General features: G+C 45.2%; 1 protein-coding gene across 3 annotated transcripts in view; it reads left to right on the plus strand.

Annotated features, from left to right (window-relative positions):
- Nucleotides 1-17,216, plus strand: part of LOC135396642 (uncharacterized) — a 502,925-nt gene that overhangs the window by 73,549 nt on the left and 412,160 nt on the right. The window lies entirely within an intron of this gene.

Genomic DNA, 17,216 nt, shown 5'->3' on the forward strand with positions numbered 1-17,216 from the left:
CATGATCGTATTTCAAGCCCAAAAGCCCTTTCTATCCAGATCCCTCTCGCAGCTGCCACTATAATTTGAAGGAACACAGAGACAAAAGCTAAAAGCGAGCTAGCGAAATCTCTCGTGAACTCGCTAGTTTAGTTCATGTATACCTTTGCTTCATCTTTGCTTCTGCTGCTTCATCTTCCTTTTTGTTTTGCTTTTGGGAATAGCAAGCCTACATCATGGCTAACCTTTCCCTTCTTTTTTTTATCGGCATTAAACATATCCCCCTTTCACCCGAAAGTTACGGCGGGTTTAAAGAACACGGTATACTGGCAGACTCCATCGCGAGGCTCAAACGCATCGTTTACGGTATGAACTGACGACTTTATTGTTGCGATTTTCTAAATGAAACAGTAGCGTATGGCCAGGAGAACACTTTAGGAGGGGTTCTATGGAAACTTTACATGGGGGAGAGGATTTCACACTCCTTTTTTTCCCCCTTTGCCAAATGCACTCACCTAAAGAACGAGCTCGATGGGTTTCAACCACAGAACCCCATCCGCCACGCCACTGGAATAAACAGTTATGTGGCTTGTGAACCTTGCGATTTTTTTCCATAGTGTTCGTAATGGAAGGATTACGAGAGAACACTTTCATTCACGGAAGAATGGAAGTAGTAACTGCTCCAGGCTATCCAGCTTCAGTCGTCTGCGTTAATCCAGAACTTCGTGCTGAACGATACCTCCGATGGTTGCCATACTCCGACCACCTCCCCTACTCTAACGATCTTTGTAGACGCGGGTTTTAGCTGTCTGTTACACCAGCCTTCCTCTGTGACCCCTAACTGAAAGGCAAAACAATAACAATAAAATCAACATCCAATGTTAAGCCATTTTCAAAGCGATTGAACAACGAACGAGTGTACAATACAATTAATCATTATTATGCTTTCATAAGCCACCATTTTGTAAACACACAACGCAAAGAAACGAAATATCTTTTGGCAATGATGAAAGAAGGAAGTCACTGAAAAAGGTTAGCCAGCTGTAGGACTCGAACCCACATTTTCTGGATTACCGTTTCCAAGGGTGCGTCATTTGAAGGGACAAACACTCACACTTACTAACCTTCCACTCTTACATGTACACTCTTGGAAGTCACTCGTGAGGCGTGTTAGCTTAGCTCAATTAGTAAGAGCCCTGGACCGGTAATCCAGAAGATGTGGGTTCGAGTCCTACAGGCGGCTAACCTTTTCAGTGACTTCCTTCTTTTTTCGAAAGGGGAAAAAGTCAGCCTCTTGGTGTGTTTCGCCGGCGACTCTCATTGTGCATGCTTCTATTGTGGCGGTCGCCTATTCGCCCACATGCGGAACTCTGGCACCGATGAACATTATAGGATTAAGGGGCCTTTTTGGTAGTCGTGGGTAAACACATCACTCAAGTGCCTTCAGGGACATCAAGAGGGTTACAATCACGCAGGTGACAGAATGACGACAGACCAAGGTGGACAACAGGGGTCCAAGGTTAACCCTGTGGGTCCCGTCGCTTTCGAGCGCTGCGACAAAGGTCACCGCGTGTCAGGCGGCACAACTTTAATTCAGCTGATGAAGTGCTTGGGTGGAAGGGTTTGCCTTTCACCACACATTGTTATCTCGTATTTTAGTGTATAGCATTAACGTTAGTTCTGAGTCTGCTGATCGGTGGCAGAAAGGTAGCCTTTCCTTTTTAAAAGGTACACGCGCATGTCAACAGGGTTGGTTGTTGGCGCCCCGTCACGTTGTAAATAAACGTAAGTAGTTGTTTACCCGTTTACTTTAGCTGCGAGTCTGTCTTTCAAGCAAGGTGTCGGCACAATCCAGGGTTTGGGCTGCCGAATTATCTCATAATCGCTTTGCCCATCCCGGTTGTGCATCATAAGCACCAAGCTAGTCCACTTGATGTACTCAATCATTCTGTATACATATTTACATAGAACATGTAATGTACATTGCAGTTCATCATTGCTCAAATCTGCATTTCTAACTGGATTTTGGTTTTGACGTTTGTGTTTATTAAAGGGAGCGTTAAAGTGCAAAAATTTCTCCTCGCAGAATTAAGGTATCGTTACCTTTAAACCAACACAAAAGGAACGATATTCATCCGTTGCGTTGTTCGTGATTTTTGATTTTTGAGCAAGATATCCTGCAATGTATGCTTTCTCTCTGCCTGTGCTTCTCAAGAGGGTTGACAATGCAAGAGCGGGCTCTCATCGGCCTCCTCAAACGATTTGTCCAATCATCGAGGGTGATCGTTTGAGGAGACCAATCAGAGACCTCTTCGTACTGTCGCGCTTCTTGAAACGGATGAATCTCGTTCCTTTTGTGTTGGTGTAAAGGTAACAACATCTTGCATTCTGCGAGGAGAAATTTTTTCACTCCAGTGTCCTTAAAACCAGAATGTTGTCGTGCAAAAGAAAGAAACTTGATGGTCCACCTGGCAACGTTTCCGCTTCGCAATCCCAAGGTCACGGGTTTGAGCATGGCTGATAACTCTATAGTAAATTGATGGCATTGTACAAATTGTATAGACATGTCGCACTCTGTGAGTGACGTTAAAACAGTATGCTGTGTGTTGAGATTTGAGCGCACGTTAGATAATCCTCAGGTAGACAGGATTAATCCACGAACAGTAGCGACTCTCATGACATAACGCCACAAGTTATCATAACGTGTCGTCTGCAGCAGCATTAACTTCATGTAGAACTACGAAAAGTGTAGCCGACTATTGTCTGTACGGGTCAACAGGGAATTCTTTCAAAAAAGCTTCGTCATGCGACAACCTTAAAGGGTCCATATCCCAAAATCTCTCCCAAATTCCCAAAAAATCTGAGTTCTGAGTGGAGAACGGCTGGCAAGGAGGCCTGTTATATGAAATATATCCTATTTTTGCCATACTGCATTCAACGTGGGCGCAGTTCATGCGCAAAAAGAGCGTCGAACGGTCGCTAGGCACACCCCCTGCAAGCGGTCTGACGTCACTTATACATCCTTTGCTCACTCCAAGTTTGCATTAAGCTGGCCCGAGAGTGGCCAAAGTCGTCTGCTTTTGACGTCACGTCCAGTTTCTCCGTCGTGCCGGCAGCGTCGTCGTCGAAGCAGTCGCCTGTTTTGGACGTGGTTTCTAGTTAATATTGCCGTTCTTCTAACCTATGTTGAGTTCGTACGCCACATGGTGAATGGATTAGCGGTTAGGGAAACAAACATATGCTTGCAGATGTTTTTGAAATCTCTTCATGGTCCCTTTAATGTATTCATGATCTTTAAAAGCGTCAGTGTTCCAAAATTCAGCAAACTCACAACAATGGAAATTTGGACGAGTCAGTGACACACTATTCCTGTTCGCACGTGTCTCTGGACGTAAATTGCTAATTGGGTGATTTCATCACAATTCAGGCAAGCCCGTCCGTCGAGGTCCTTCGATTTTCTTACATATTTTTTGTGTTAAAGCCACATCTTTGTGATGAACATTGGCACAAACCTCGAACTTCAAATCGGAACGGATGCCGAGAAAAAAATTGAAGCGCGCACGACGGTGCCTCATCGGAGCGCACGACGGAGCACTTGGGCCGACGTACAAGTGACGACGTACAAGTGACGGGGACGACATTTTTTCTACCCGTTCTCTACATACTGTACTGTAACTGTGTGGCATACGCTGATACCTACTACCGCCCTTTCGCGTGAGAAAAAATCGCAAAAACGCCGTAGAGCGCTTTTTTTGCGTGAACTTTGTCGGCCTCCTGTCGGGCAAATGGACATTAGACCAAAGTGATTTTTACACTGAAAGATAGCCCATTAAGTGCTCTTTCTAACGGTGTGCTGTTAAAGATTGTGAATGATAAAGCTAAGGCGGTATGAAGGAGCAAACCGGGATCACCATCAAAAAATACGCCGACTTCACGGATCGATTCCTCGAAAACCCCACCTTCAAGTTCTCGAAAAAAATATCATGTATTCATCATTCTATTGCCTTTCAAGCGGTGTAAATTTTGTATGGACTAAAAAACATTTGACAACCATAGCGGAGCGAAAAGGCGACACATGGTACGCTGTGACATCTCACAGGCGTATCTTAGCCCGGTTACTTCTAGTAAAGGTAAAAAAATTGCAATATTGTTACCTGTACACTAGATGGGTACAGCGTTACCTCTGCCGGGGTTACCTCTCTAAAAGTAACCAGATGCATCGTGTATTTAGAAATAACACCGTTCCCGGGGCTCCGGGGCTGCACCCGCCCGTTCCTCGCGTCCGTGCATGCATGCAGCAAATTGCATGCAGGCACACACGAAACACGACACGGGTGACATACCAAAATACAATGACCATGGGTATTCCTGGGCACGTATTTTATTGTGAATATCAAGAAAACACAACCCAGCATTGGCAACGTAAGATAACGAAGATATCGTTTCTCAATGTAGTGGCATATGTGAGGCTATGTAGAACACAGCTCCAAATGGGCTTTGATGTGTTCACAGACTCGCGTGAAATATTGTGTTGTAAAATTGCAGGGGCGGCATGCATGCATACGGACCTTGTCCTCATTCTTGCTTGTTGCTGTGGGGACGGTGCCGCTTTCACCACCATAAATATCTAAAATGGAATGGGCACTCCTTATTTATCGTTCTCACGTTGTTTGGGTACATCATTAATAGCAAAAGCAGATCTTAATTACATTTGTGCAAGCACGAGTATTGAATGCAAAAAAATGTAGATACCTGATATGTTGGAAGACTCGGTGTTCGGTATCGTATATATAGCGTCGTTTGCCGAAAACGGGGGATTTTCCAATTCACGAGCTTCCATATTTGTACATGTAGCGGCAGTGATGAAACCAGCCACAGTATGGAGTTCACATTGAACTTCCTCAAGGCAAGGTGTAATGCAGCATAATTGTGAGGCCAGCGACACATGCACATAAAAAGAAGAGAGTACTGAAATGTTAACTTCCAACAAACACAGATGGCAAAATATTTTGTGGATGGCAGGTCGTTATATGTAAGAAAATAAATACCATGGAAAACGTCACAGCTATGCCCTGTTTCCTCCTGTTGCTGCAAGTTCACGTCCTGAACATGTCCTTCACCACCTGAGGGAAATCAGTCGACATTAGTTTGCAGGCCCTTGACATATGAATTACCACCAGCCCACCCGCTCCTCCACTGCCTGACTCATCGGGATGCCTGATGGGGATTTAGGTTGCCTGGTAGATAAATTCATCTGAATGTAATTGAGAAGCAGATGTGATCGATTACTTAATTTTTAGCAGTTTACTGACTATTCGGTGTTATTGACTGATTGATTGTCTTGACTTTCTTCATCGGTATAATTCGCGAGATGCTATCTAGTGGTCAGTTGTACTAGCAAACCACTGATGACAACCAATTAAGGCATCAATGTGGGCAACCATTCCGGTCAATTAACCACATCGACCAATCACAGTGGCTCAAGTCATAAGTCGACCCATTCACCACGAAGTCAGTGAAATTTAGGAAGGCAGTCAGCCAGAAAATGACTGAGTCAATTCATCAACCAGCCAGTAAGACGACGAAATAACCTGTCATTGACAACACGACCCTGAACAAGTCAAAACCAAGCCGTATCAAGTAAAGAAAATACTAATCGTCCACACACACACACCTGGGCATAAAGAAACGCAATCATAAAATTACTGTAGTGGACAATGAGTTGCCTATTCATGAGGAATTCCATATCTCGCATCGTTTCATTAGTGAGTCGACTAGGCTTTAGTTTTTTAGCAATTAGCCCATACACCAAAATCGATTAAGTCCGTCAGAAAAAAAAAAAACGAAATGAAAAGTATAACCCCACGATAAGAGAACTAAATACAATGTACAATGTACTACGAAAAATCCAGTTTCTTTTCGTTGTAATTGCTACGACACACAGACTATAGCGCTTATCACTCTTCTTCAAAGCTGAATGGAAACAATTTGCTCGTAGTTAAATTTCATTACACAAATCCTAATGTCAAAATGGCTCTATAGGTATCGTATACCTTTCAGCGTATGAAAGATGCTGGGACAAGAAGGCGACACGGAGCGATACAAAGTAAAGTCGATGTAGAGAGCAAAGCTGGCAAGAGAAAGCAGAATGCGCTAAGGCCGCGCGTTGACGGTAGTAGCTCATAAGCACCAAATGCTCATAACCTCTAAACGCTCAAAACCTCCAAACGCTCATATGCACCGAAAAAAAGTTGGTGGTTTTGAGCGTTTGGTGGAAATGAGCAGGAGGGGAGAAGCTGCTCATAAGCACCAAACGTCCAAAACATCCGAATGCTCATATGCACCGAAAGGCGGGAGACCACAAAGGCCGGTTCTTCCTCTCCCGCATTTGGAACAAGGTCATAGGGTGAGAAAGGTGGAATGAATGGCGACTACCAAGGCCGCTTAATGTGTCAGTTTGAAGTTTATGTAACAGCTTGGTCCTGCTTGTATGTAGTCAGAACGAATTTTTATGGAAGTTTATTTTTATCTATCGTGAGTCAATTGGTGTTTGAACGCCGTAGTGTCCGCCCATTTGGTCGAACGCCGTTTGGTCTAATGACGTTTGATCGAAGGCGTTTGATCGAACGCCGCTTCGTCGAAAACCGTTTGATCGAAAGCCGGTTGATCGATGCCGTTTGTTCGAAAGACGTTTCTTCGAAGGGAGTTCAAAACTGCATGCACTGTGTCATCCGCACCTCTTTTTCTGTAACTTTTGACTCGAGCATACGGAGCTGGCAATCAGGGTACTCTGCTTTTTTTCATTTTTATTATTATTATTTCTTTTCCTTTTCTTTTTTTTTTTTTTTTTTGCAGGGAGACCGCTGGTTACTTGCAGACGTTTGTAATTTACGAACTAGTCGGACACATGTTGAAGAAAGTTGCCCCAGGTTGGGAGCAGCCGATAGTCTGTGTTTCTTCTGAGCACCCTTCTCATTGCTGGTGACATATTTAAAGGGAACGGTCTGAAACGGGATAGCCATATGTGCGCGAAAGCCACTCCAAGTCTGTGGATGCTAAGAAGGAAATTTCGCCATGGCACAACGAAAGATATTAAATTAACAGCATATAAAACCTTAGCAGCGTAGCTGTAGATGTGCGCGAAAGCCACTCCAAGTCTGTGGATGCTAAGAAGGAAATTTCGCCATGGCACAACGAAAGATATTAAGTTAACAGCATATAAAACCTTAGTTCAACCTAGTTTAGTGTATGCATCTGCTATCTGGGTCACTACACATGCACGCTATCCGAAAAAATACAGAAAGTACAAAGATCTGCTGCCCTGCTTATCTTGTCTAGGTTTCGAAGGACTTCTTCGGTTACATGTCTGTTGCAAGAACTAAATTTAGATTCACCTGCACATAGGCGAAAAGTAAATAAACTAAAACTGTTCTTTCTCCTATACAATGGTCAGTTGATTGTCAGAAACAATAATACAGTTAAAATTTATCCACATTCAACAGGAATAAATAATCGAAAAATGTCATTAATTTATTTTTATTTATTTGCCAAGAATGTTTAATACTTGAAATCAATTATTATTTGACAAAGTGGGTTAGCATGAGGAATGTGTTTACGAGCAAACGGGTTACACGCAGTTAAATGTTGCTTAGGATAACGGCATTTAGAACTCCGGCGTTCAACACTCCAAGTGAACCAATAAAAAATCGATCAAACGACCGCTGCCGTTTCGATATTCGATTAAATGTCTTTCGACCAAATCATATGTCGGCACAGTTCCTATAGAAGTCGACCAGGATGCACATTCCCCAAGGCCGTCAGTCGTGACGTTGCCCACCTCTGTGAGGCCAACAACGGCGAGACCTTTCATCGTCACCACAGTGAATTAAATTCGCCTACCTGAGGTAGAGTGTGGTTGACAAAACGTGTAAGAGAAAATGTGGCCGATGAACGGATATCAACATGGAACGCCGTCGACTCCATAGCGCCTTAAGCTACATAAACGAGTAAACACAAGAGAAAACGAGTAGTAAAAATAAACTGAAGAAATAACATTAAACTGAATATATGTTAGAGGTTCAACGATAACACCCAGTGAGCTTGAACTAGCGGTGCACGAAGGAGGATTGACGCTGCACAGCGTCGCAGTCAGGCACTGGCGTCATCGAATGGTTCTGTAGCATTCGCTACAGTTCCACAGTATAAAGTCTGCGTCGCGAAGCGTACATTAGAAGTAGTTTTGGCATGTGCTACAACGTGTCTGTTTTTGCATGTTCTTGCCTGTTTAGGTATATTTTTTGTGTGTAAATATTTGTCTATTTTCATGGTTTTGGCACGTAAATTTCCGAGTTCTACTTATAAGAGGAAATAATGTTGTTCTTGAATGCCTAAAACGGTGAGCAAACAGAAATGAGTTGAAAACCAATCATCCAAAGAACCAAACCAGTCATCTTCCAGACCGAAGGTAGAATAACTATAGGAGCGAGAATGTGTAGAGCATGTTGGATGGAGTTTCGGAAAAAAAAAGTCCCGGAAATTTGGTCCCTGGTTGCGTGGCGGAAGAAATGGTCCCGCGCGGTTCCGTGCGCCCAAAAATACAGGAGCGTCGTTGTGGACATCTGATAAACCGAATCATAGCCAATAAACTGTTATCATTCGCACTTCTCATTTGTTCGAAATTGGAAGACATGCTTTTTTAAATTAGAATTAATCTTAATGAACAATAAATGCTGGACGCCATTTAATGAGGAACATAAAAGCGGTTCCATTTGCTGTCGCTTCAATGCAGCACTGAGACGGGACGAAGGGCGGTTAAGACAAGGAGACAAACGTATCTGCAATTGCAGATACGTTTGTCTCCTTGTCTTAACCGCCCTTCGTCCCGTCTCAGTGCTGCATTGAAGCGACATGAACTATCACCAACTCCCCCTCTTCCTCCCTTTGATCCATTTGCTGCACCGCTTGTATTGTACAAATTGCGTCTGTTCTTTCTGTTCCTCTCTTTATTTTGCGGAGTATAGACAACGCGACAAGATCATGAAGCAGTTCTGCAATGTCTGCTACCTTCTCCTAAAAGTGAAAAAATAATAATAATAATAAAAAGGAAGAGTCGTCTTTCTGCAGAACGAAAATTCAAATCTCAGTTCTTTCTTATTCTCACTGATCAGGCCATATCTTCTGTTTTGTCAACCAACTCGTGGAGTGGTAAAAGTTGTTTGGATTTCTGTAAAACGCTAACAACTTGGGGCAGCGTCAATGGGAACTTGAACTGGAGAATCGCAGCAAAAATTTTGCAGTAAAAGTGGTAGACATCGATGCCAGCGAACTTATAATGGAATATCCTTTTGTGTCATTGAGACAAAGAGAGGACGCCAAACAAAGAGACGCCAAACAATTTTTAACGTACACGATGCATTTGCGTCAGCACTCTATTTTCTGACCACACCAGCTACTGTCGCTGATGCTGAAAGAAGTCTCAGCACAATGAAAGTGACCGATCAAGAATATCCTGTGCTCAATTAACCATAAGAGATGTCAGGCTTTCTGAGTTCGTAGTCAACCGAAAACATGGTTATCATATCTCTGGACTATGATGCATTGATTAACCAGCTTGCGAAGAACAAGGCTCGAAAGACGGATGAAAGATGAAAGTCACTGAAAAGGTTAGCCAGCTGTAGGGATCGAACCCACATCTTCTGGATTACCTTCCTGGTTTCTCTCTTGTTCGAAAGAAGGGTTTTGCGCAAATGTTCACTGTAGGCCTATGTATGCATAATATAAACCCTATATAAATATCGTATTCCAGCTTCTGCACTGTAAGTGAACCCGGACATATGTTCGGAGGGGACCACGCTTTTTGTTGCCACAGCCCTGGGAGCCGAGTGCCTTTCGAGCTAGAATCAAGTCTTTTGTCCTAGGCTGCCTCCATGTCTATGAAAATAAAGCTCAAATTGAAATCCATAAACGAGAAGGCGCTATTCGTTCTGGCTACATACAAGCAGGACCAAGCTGTTACATAAACTTCAAACTGACACATTAAGCGGTCTTGGTAATCGCCATTCATTCCACCTTTCTCACCCTATGACCTTGTTCCAAATGCGGAAGAGGAAGGCCCGGCCTTTGTGGTTTACCAGCTCCGGTGGCGCAGCGGTAACGCGTGCGCTTGGAGACTGGGAGGTCCGCGGTTCGAATCCGCGGGCCGGCTGTGCCGTCTGGGGTTTTTCCTGAGTTTCCCTCAGATGTGTAATAGGCGTATGCCGGCACAGTTCCCCTGAAGGCGGCCCATGGACGCAGCTATCCTTCCCTCGAGCGGATTCCGCTCGGTCTTCCGCTTCACCCTTTCCTCTCCACCACCTTTCCCTTCCCGAGAAACATGCCGCCTAATCAGGCAGGCAGACCTCTCGGGTTCCTCCCTCTCAACGACACTCCTCCTCCTCCTCCTCCTCCTCGCCTTTGTGGTCGCCCGCCTTTTGGTGCATATGAGCATCCGGATGTTCTGGACGTTTGGTGCTTATGAGCAGGTTCTCCTCTCCTGCTCATTTCCACCAAATGCTCAAAACCACCAACTTTTTTTCGGTGCATATGAGCGTTCGGAGGTTTTGAGCGTTTGGAGGTTATGAGCATTTGGTGCATATGAGGCACAACCCGCGTTGACACTGCGACCAACAGCTTACATATGCGCAGACAGCACGACATGTATGACTTACCATAAGACAGGAACCAACGGCGAATCTACTTAGAACGATCATGATGAAATACACACTTACCTATTTCACGTATCCTGTTATGTGAAACCGGGCTGTGCGCACAGTATTCATATTTTAGATGACGACTGCCGGACTCCACTATGTATTTCTTGCAGTCCTCGCACTCTTTGCATCTGCCTCTCGGCACTCCCCAGAAGTACTTGTTTGTAAACGTCATTTGGAAGCAGTTCACAACACATCTGCAACCACGAGCGTGATTTAACTTGTCAGCCACAGAGGCGTCACATTTCAAAAGATGCAACCGACAAAACACGAGGTCGCGATGTAGTGTGCCTTCTCGTGTGATACTGTAAAGTGTTGCCAGATGAGCGACCAAAAGTGATCAAAAGTGGCTGTGATAGTTTGCGAACGCATTACGACGTAGAAGTAACGGACTCCCACTAGAAGTAACATGTACGAGTAACCAGGAGAAGACAGGGGTTTTCCCCACAGGTTACCTCTGCCCCAGCTCTTCGAGACCCAATTTGCTTCTAAAATTCGCAATTTCCTGTGTTACCTCTTCCTTTGAGCCGATGTTACTTCTAAATACACGTAACAACGGTCTAAAAGTAACAATAGAAGTAACTCAGGTAAGAGTGTACAGCTGGATTAATACACCGCAGGCGTGCGCTAACGTCTCTATATCCACGTTACCATTTATTTCCTGCGTTCCCACATGCAAGCGAAAAATCCCAAACTGTTTCTTGTACCGTCGGGCGTATCCCCATTTCCGCATTCACGAGATATCACGTTAAGAGGACACAGGTTGACAGACAGCTATTTAGTATTTATTCTTTACATGTATTTTACTCTCTGTTCCGCGTACAAAATGTATTTCACATGACACGAACAAGGTGGCACTGGACATCACGAGGCTCGTGACTCGTGAGCCTATGATTTCACGGGAATAAGATCATAAAATTGAAGTAGATGAACTGCATGCATCTCGAACCAGCGGGTCTGGACTACGGAATGTTCGGATCCTGAAGCCAGGCCCAATCACTCAGGCGGATACATGTCGATGACGCTTCTTGCTAGCAGGACGTCTTCATTGTCGGACCCTCTATTCCATTTCTTATACCACACGTGGGAGGAACGAACGCCTGCGACGGAACGGACCGTCTCCCACTCTTCCTTTCTTGCTTCTCGGAACACCGTGATGTCGCTCGACGGAATTTCCAGCAGGTGCGTTGAGTGATTTTCCTCTTTGAGAACAGCAGAAATCAGCAGGTGTTCGAATAGCTGCAGCAACTGTACACCGCAGGTTGTGTAAGCTTGCCATATGTTTCAAAGAACCGCCAACACCATCGCAAGCATTTTTGCCGTGACCACTAGCAGAATACAACCATCTCACTAGCAGCCTGTACTCCGTCATCTCGTACAGCTGATACCTATTCTTGAAGTGCGCAGCTGCACCGTCACACAGGTAGAATTTCTTCCAGGGCCTCAACTATCCTGTCCAGGGCTAGAAATGCGTGCGCCGTGTCATGGGACATGTCGTCGCTCACCGTGGCGAAGCTCGTTGTCGACACAGGTGTTGTTGCCACGCAAGTGAATAAAGAAATTTGATCTGTTTTCCAGTACCGTCCCTAGACCTCGCTTGATAGATTCACTGACCAGTTTTCGGCAAAATCAAAGTGCAACACGACATGACGTCGTTCGACAAGATGTTTTTCGTTCCAGATGGCGTTCCTATAGACGTTGCGTATGTGTTCGTGCTTAATGTAAACAGCGGTGCATTTCCTGACTTCCTTAAGAAATTGTGGTGCTTTTAGCGTCTTCGTTATGAGGTCTCCATTTTCCCAGACTGCTAGATTAACGTCGTCGTCCCGCTGTATCTTCAATTTCTGCAGGGAAATCTTTTTGACCCCTGCGCAACGTGTGCAGTCTTGGGAAAAGCAGGCATCTTGTGGCTCATCACACAAAGACATCGTCTTTAGGTCCTCTCCCTTTAGCTGCGCGGATGAAGCACTGTTGATATCTGCGATGACCAAGTCAAAATTCGCACAGTACGAGCACACACACTGCTGTTGACGGGGGACTGTCTGCACCCACTTGGGCCTTGTCTGTATAAAACTTCGTTATTCCCATCTTGATACACGGATGAGCGGTTTTAAACAGGTTAAAGGTTTCACGTATGGTGCGTGTCGTAAACCTTTTCGTCACAGCAACTCTCTCGCCGTCTTCCAGTACGTGGATAACATCCTTCTTGTTAGGGCTTTGGACAGTACAGTCCATCTCGTCTTGGAGATAGTATTTCAGCGCAGTAACTACGTCAGCCTCGCTGACAGGGTGTCCCGTGTACCTCTCGGGCATTCCCTACACTCCGTGCTTCGCCCTTAGAACTCTTGATTTCTCTCTGACGTATTTTGTGGCTTCTGGGATTAGTCTCAACGCTTCTTTCTTTGTGATGCTTTCATGAAGAAGTGCTAGGAGTTGACACCGCTGTTGATGCGAGGTTCACTTCTGGTACGCGCTCCTAATATTTTGTACGTAGGTAGAGCAGCTCGAACAACTTGCATCGGACGTCGCAGGTTCATCCACATTAAATGCCTCACTGATTTTGCGGCTTATTGTCTTGCTTAGTGCGTTGCCAACTTCTTTCTTTTTACGCGAAACGTACGACGCTACTCGTTCCCGTTTTACTGCCGTTGGGTTCCGCAGTGGAGTGACATCAATATTCGCAGTAGAAATACTCTCGTTAATTTCAGCAAGGATTTCTGCGCTCTGAACGTACACTGCGTCTGCTCGAGATGTGGGAGGAGGCCACTGAGAAAGTTCAGCTATAGCTGAACGGAAATACTTTGCGCAGTTCTTGCACAACTGGTCTTCATCATTGACTGCACACTGCCATCCGAGCCGAGGAGTTGCTTCAGTGCATCGATGTCGAGGCATGAAACGGGATGACGCCGAAATAAATCATGTAAAAATAAAACGTTCAAAAATAAATATCTTAAATATCAAACTTTCAAAATAAACTCTTCAATATAAATCATGAGAAAATCCACGCTGTCGAAATAAACTCCGAAAAATAAACTTTGAAGAATAAACACTTCGAAATAAATCTTTTTTGAAATCCATCGTCCCTGATTGGTGGACAGCCGACGGCTCTACGTCCGCCGTGGAAAATAGTGCGCTCATCGCGCTTGGGGCTAGCCAGGGCTAGAACTGTGAACCGGGATTTCTCTACACCGGAAGTTGGTTGTCTCTCTGTATGTGACCCGTGGCCAGTGTTCCCAACTTAGTGGATGATGGGGATGTTTTCTGATTGGGCGGCTGGCGAAGTTTATTGGTCGTGTATCCTGGCCGGCTTTATCTCTCTCTCTCTCTCGGGCATAATAACACCCAGTGGGCATGACCGTCGCCGCGCAATCCGTCCACAAAACCGCCATAGCCATCTCCCCCCCCCCCCTCCATGCCTGTTATCCTCGTTCACAGCTCAGCTCGAAGCTGGTTCAAGGGTCATGAGTTTGTGTCCTGTATTCATACGCGCATCGTCCTCATCACTTTTAAACTGGATATTTAGAAATCCAAGGTTGTTATTTGAAGAAATGTACTTGATAACAGTACAAACATGAGTAAGAAACATCATAATACCATGTTCCGCCGAAAAGAACATCGTGTCGCCCATAAACCATCATACGGAACAGGGTCCAGGAAGAAATGTCCCCGGAAGAAATGCCCCCGGAAAAATTGTCCCCAGAAGAAATGTTCCCTGGAAGAAACGTCCCCGGAAAAAATGTCCCCTGAGGAAAATTCACTTTTGGTACGCGTGGACTGGTTGACTTCGGACGTTGACTTTTTACTATATAGGACGGTGTGAATGTTAGGATTTTTGAGCAACGAAGCGAGTAATCGTATATCCTATTCCATTTTCTAATCAAATATGTAATTCAATGTTCGAATTCCAAATCGAATTGATGCTTCTACTAAACTGAATATATTTGAAGAGACCCGGCACATGGAGAACAAAAAAAAAAAAAGTGTAAGCGCTATAGGGACCGAGCCGGCGTGTTTCGCTGCGACCGGCGCGCCCCCACGCGGGACGCCTGAGAACAGCGTCGGGAGGGCGTCCGCTGTTTAGCACGAGCAGAGCTTTGAGCACGAGGAAGCCTTGACAATCGCGCTTGTGCGGCGGCTTCTTCGTTCGCTGGGGTTTGTTTAGGCAGCGAGAATCCCAAGTCACAACAACTCTGCATAGTTGGGTGCAACGCGGCCTACGCCAATTCCCCGGGTATCAGACTTTACATTTTTCCATGGAAAACCTACGAGAAGGACCGACGTGCAACTTGGATCCAACTTGTTGGCCGAGAGACGTGAGTTGTGTAACCGACGTAGTTCACCGGGGGTGTTGCTGACTTGTAATAGCTTGTAATTGCTAACTTTTCCATTCTGCAGGAGCACTGGCAAGTTGTGGGAGCCGACAAAGCACTCAAGGATTTGCAGTAAGCATTTCGTGGGAAATGTGAAGTCTGATGAGGAGAGGCATCCGGCTTACAACCCGTCCATCTTCCCCGACGTGTGCAGGAAGCGGTCGACTCCATCGTCTATCGTCATCGTATATAAAGCCTTACACCCCGCGGATATCCGCAAGAAACTTCTGGGTTCGGATGAAATATGGACGCTTGTTGTGATCTGCGGATCGGACGTGGATGGCGCCGGATCAGGAGCGGGTCAGACTCGGATAAACCGCGAGATTGCGCCATCAGTTTGCTTCACACTAGGTACAGAAGATAGACTACAAGGTGTACGAAAGCCGCTCGCGCATCTGAGAGAGATCTCTGGCTCTGGCGTCTCGAGTCGAGGTGCGCGTTCGGCGCCGATCTTGCGTTTCACTTGCACAATAAACTCTACTTATCCCGTTTGGTGCAAAATGTGTTGCTGTGCTTGGTGCCGTATAATCTTTCGTGGAAGCTAAACCTGTACTTGCTGTCGTGTATCCTTTGGTAGCATCATGGACGCTCAAGACCTGTCCTCGCTACAAAAGCTATGCCGCTCCGGGGTTTTCACTGTCGGAACGAGAGAGAGGAAGTCGCCCGCGTGGATGAAGTTTGGTGACAGCTTTTTTTGTTGCCCCCCCCCCCCTTTTCTTTTTCTTTTTTTTTTGCTGTTTTGTGCTGACGGGAAATAACGTTTATTTCCTGGAAAACTGGCCTGATATATCGAGCATAGAAACTGAACTACTGCTGCGTGCCGTGGGAGACGTGGATTTTTCGGATAGGATGCGGATGTAAAAAAGCTCATCCGCGCAGGGCTTTAGCTCACACGACAAAAAGTATTACTGAGACCTGCCCATCACTAATCCCCAATCTCCGTTGCTTGCACCGTGCACACCGGAAACAATGCCATAAACTTAACCACCCAGGATTGCAATACGCGTGTTATGCTACAGAAGCAAAGGCTATGGTAACCTTGCAGAAGTCTGTGCCACAGCATATTGCTTGCTCATTAAAACCCAACCCAACCATAAGAAAAATTTAAAATAAAAAGAATTAAAACAGGAGCCCAAGATACAAATATAGCACCCCACTGGACACATGCAACGTGGGTCACTGTGGTCGTAATACCCTCTGTTACAAAAAAAAAAAAAATATTTTCTCCCGTATGCGAAAAAACACCCTCGAGATTTTTTAATATGTTGTAGTGGAAGGCTCGTTCTATAAAACTGCGTTGGTTTCAGGCGTCTCTTCCCACCTCTTCATTGCGTGTTTTACGCTCGATTGTAGCGAATTTCGGAAAAATCGCATACTTCCTCTTTTTTCCCTGCAATGACAATGAAAGATACGTGTCTGGCGATTTTTCCTGTTGAAGTATTTCTTGGGGTCTTGGCAGGAAAAATATTCATTAAAATTTAATGGTTTGATTTGCCACAAAAAAATCGCGAAGTAGGAAGAAAATTGCGAAACTTCCGGTCTTTGTATACCTGTACCGATTACAGCACGACAACCGGGAGTTGGATGCTGTGTTGAGCATAGTTCCCTCTATACGCAAAAGCAAACCGCACAGTTCTAGGTGCTATCTATGAGCCGCAGTTGCCGTTCACGCCAGGCACGGTTTTCGCCTGCGCTGTGAACTTTGCTTGTGTGTAGCACCCGCCACATTGAGATTTGGGAAGAAATGTTTCGTGGTGTGTCGTTTTGCACTATTAGGGACTGCCAAAAAAAATTTCGTAAAAATTTGGGATCGTTTTGTGGGGGCCGAGCAGGTCCGCTGGATCATTTCGCGTGGAGAGCTCCCGACCCCTGCGTCGAGACCGCCGTAGATGGCGCTGGGCGCGGGGTGCGCAGCGGCGCCGCCTACACGTTACTCGGTCCCTATACTTACGCATACATATACGTACCGTACATGTTTGTATTCCAATATATGTTGTATATGTATCCAATTACGCTTATTCAACGAGTCACTTAATTTATTCGTATTCAATTCCATTTTAAAATTACTATTCAGTCGCTGTGCGTCTACCTTTGGTGAATTTACTTCATTGTGTTTTGC

The sequence above is a fragment of the Ornithodoros turicata genome, chromosome 6, assembly GCF_037126465.1.
Source record: "Ornithodoros turicata isolate Travis chromosome 6, ASM3712646v1, whole genome shotgun sequence".
NCBI classification, from domain to species: Eukaryota; Metazoa; Arthropoda; class Arachnida; order Ixodida; family Argasidae; genus Ornithodoros; species Ornithodoros turicata.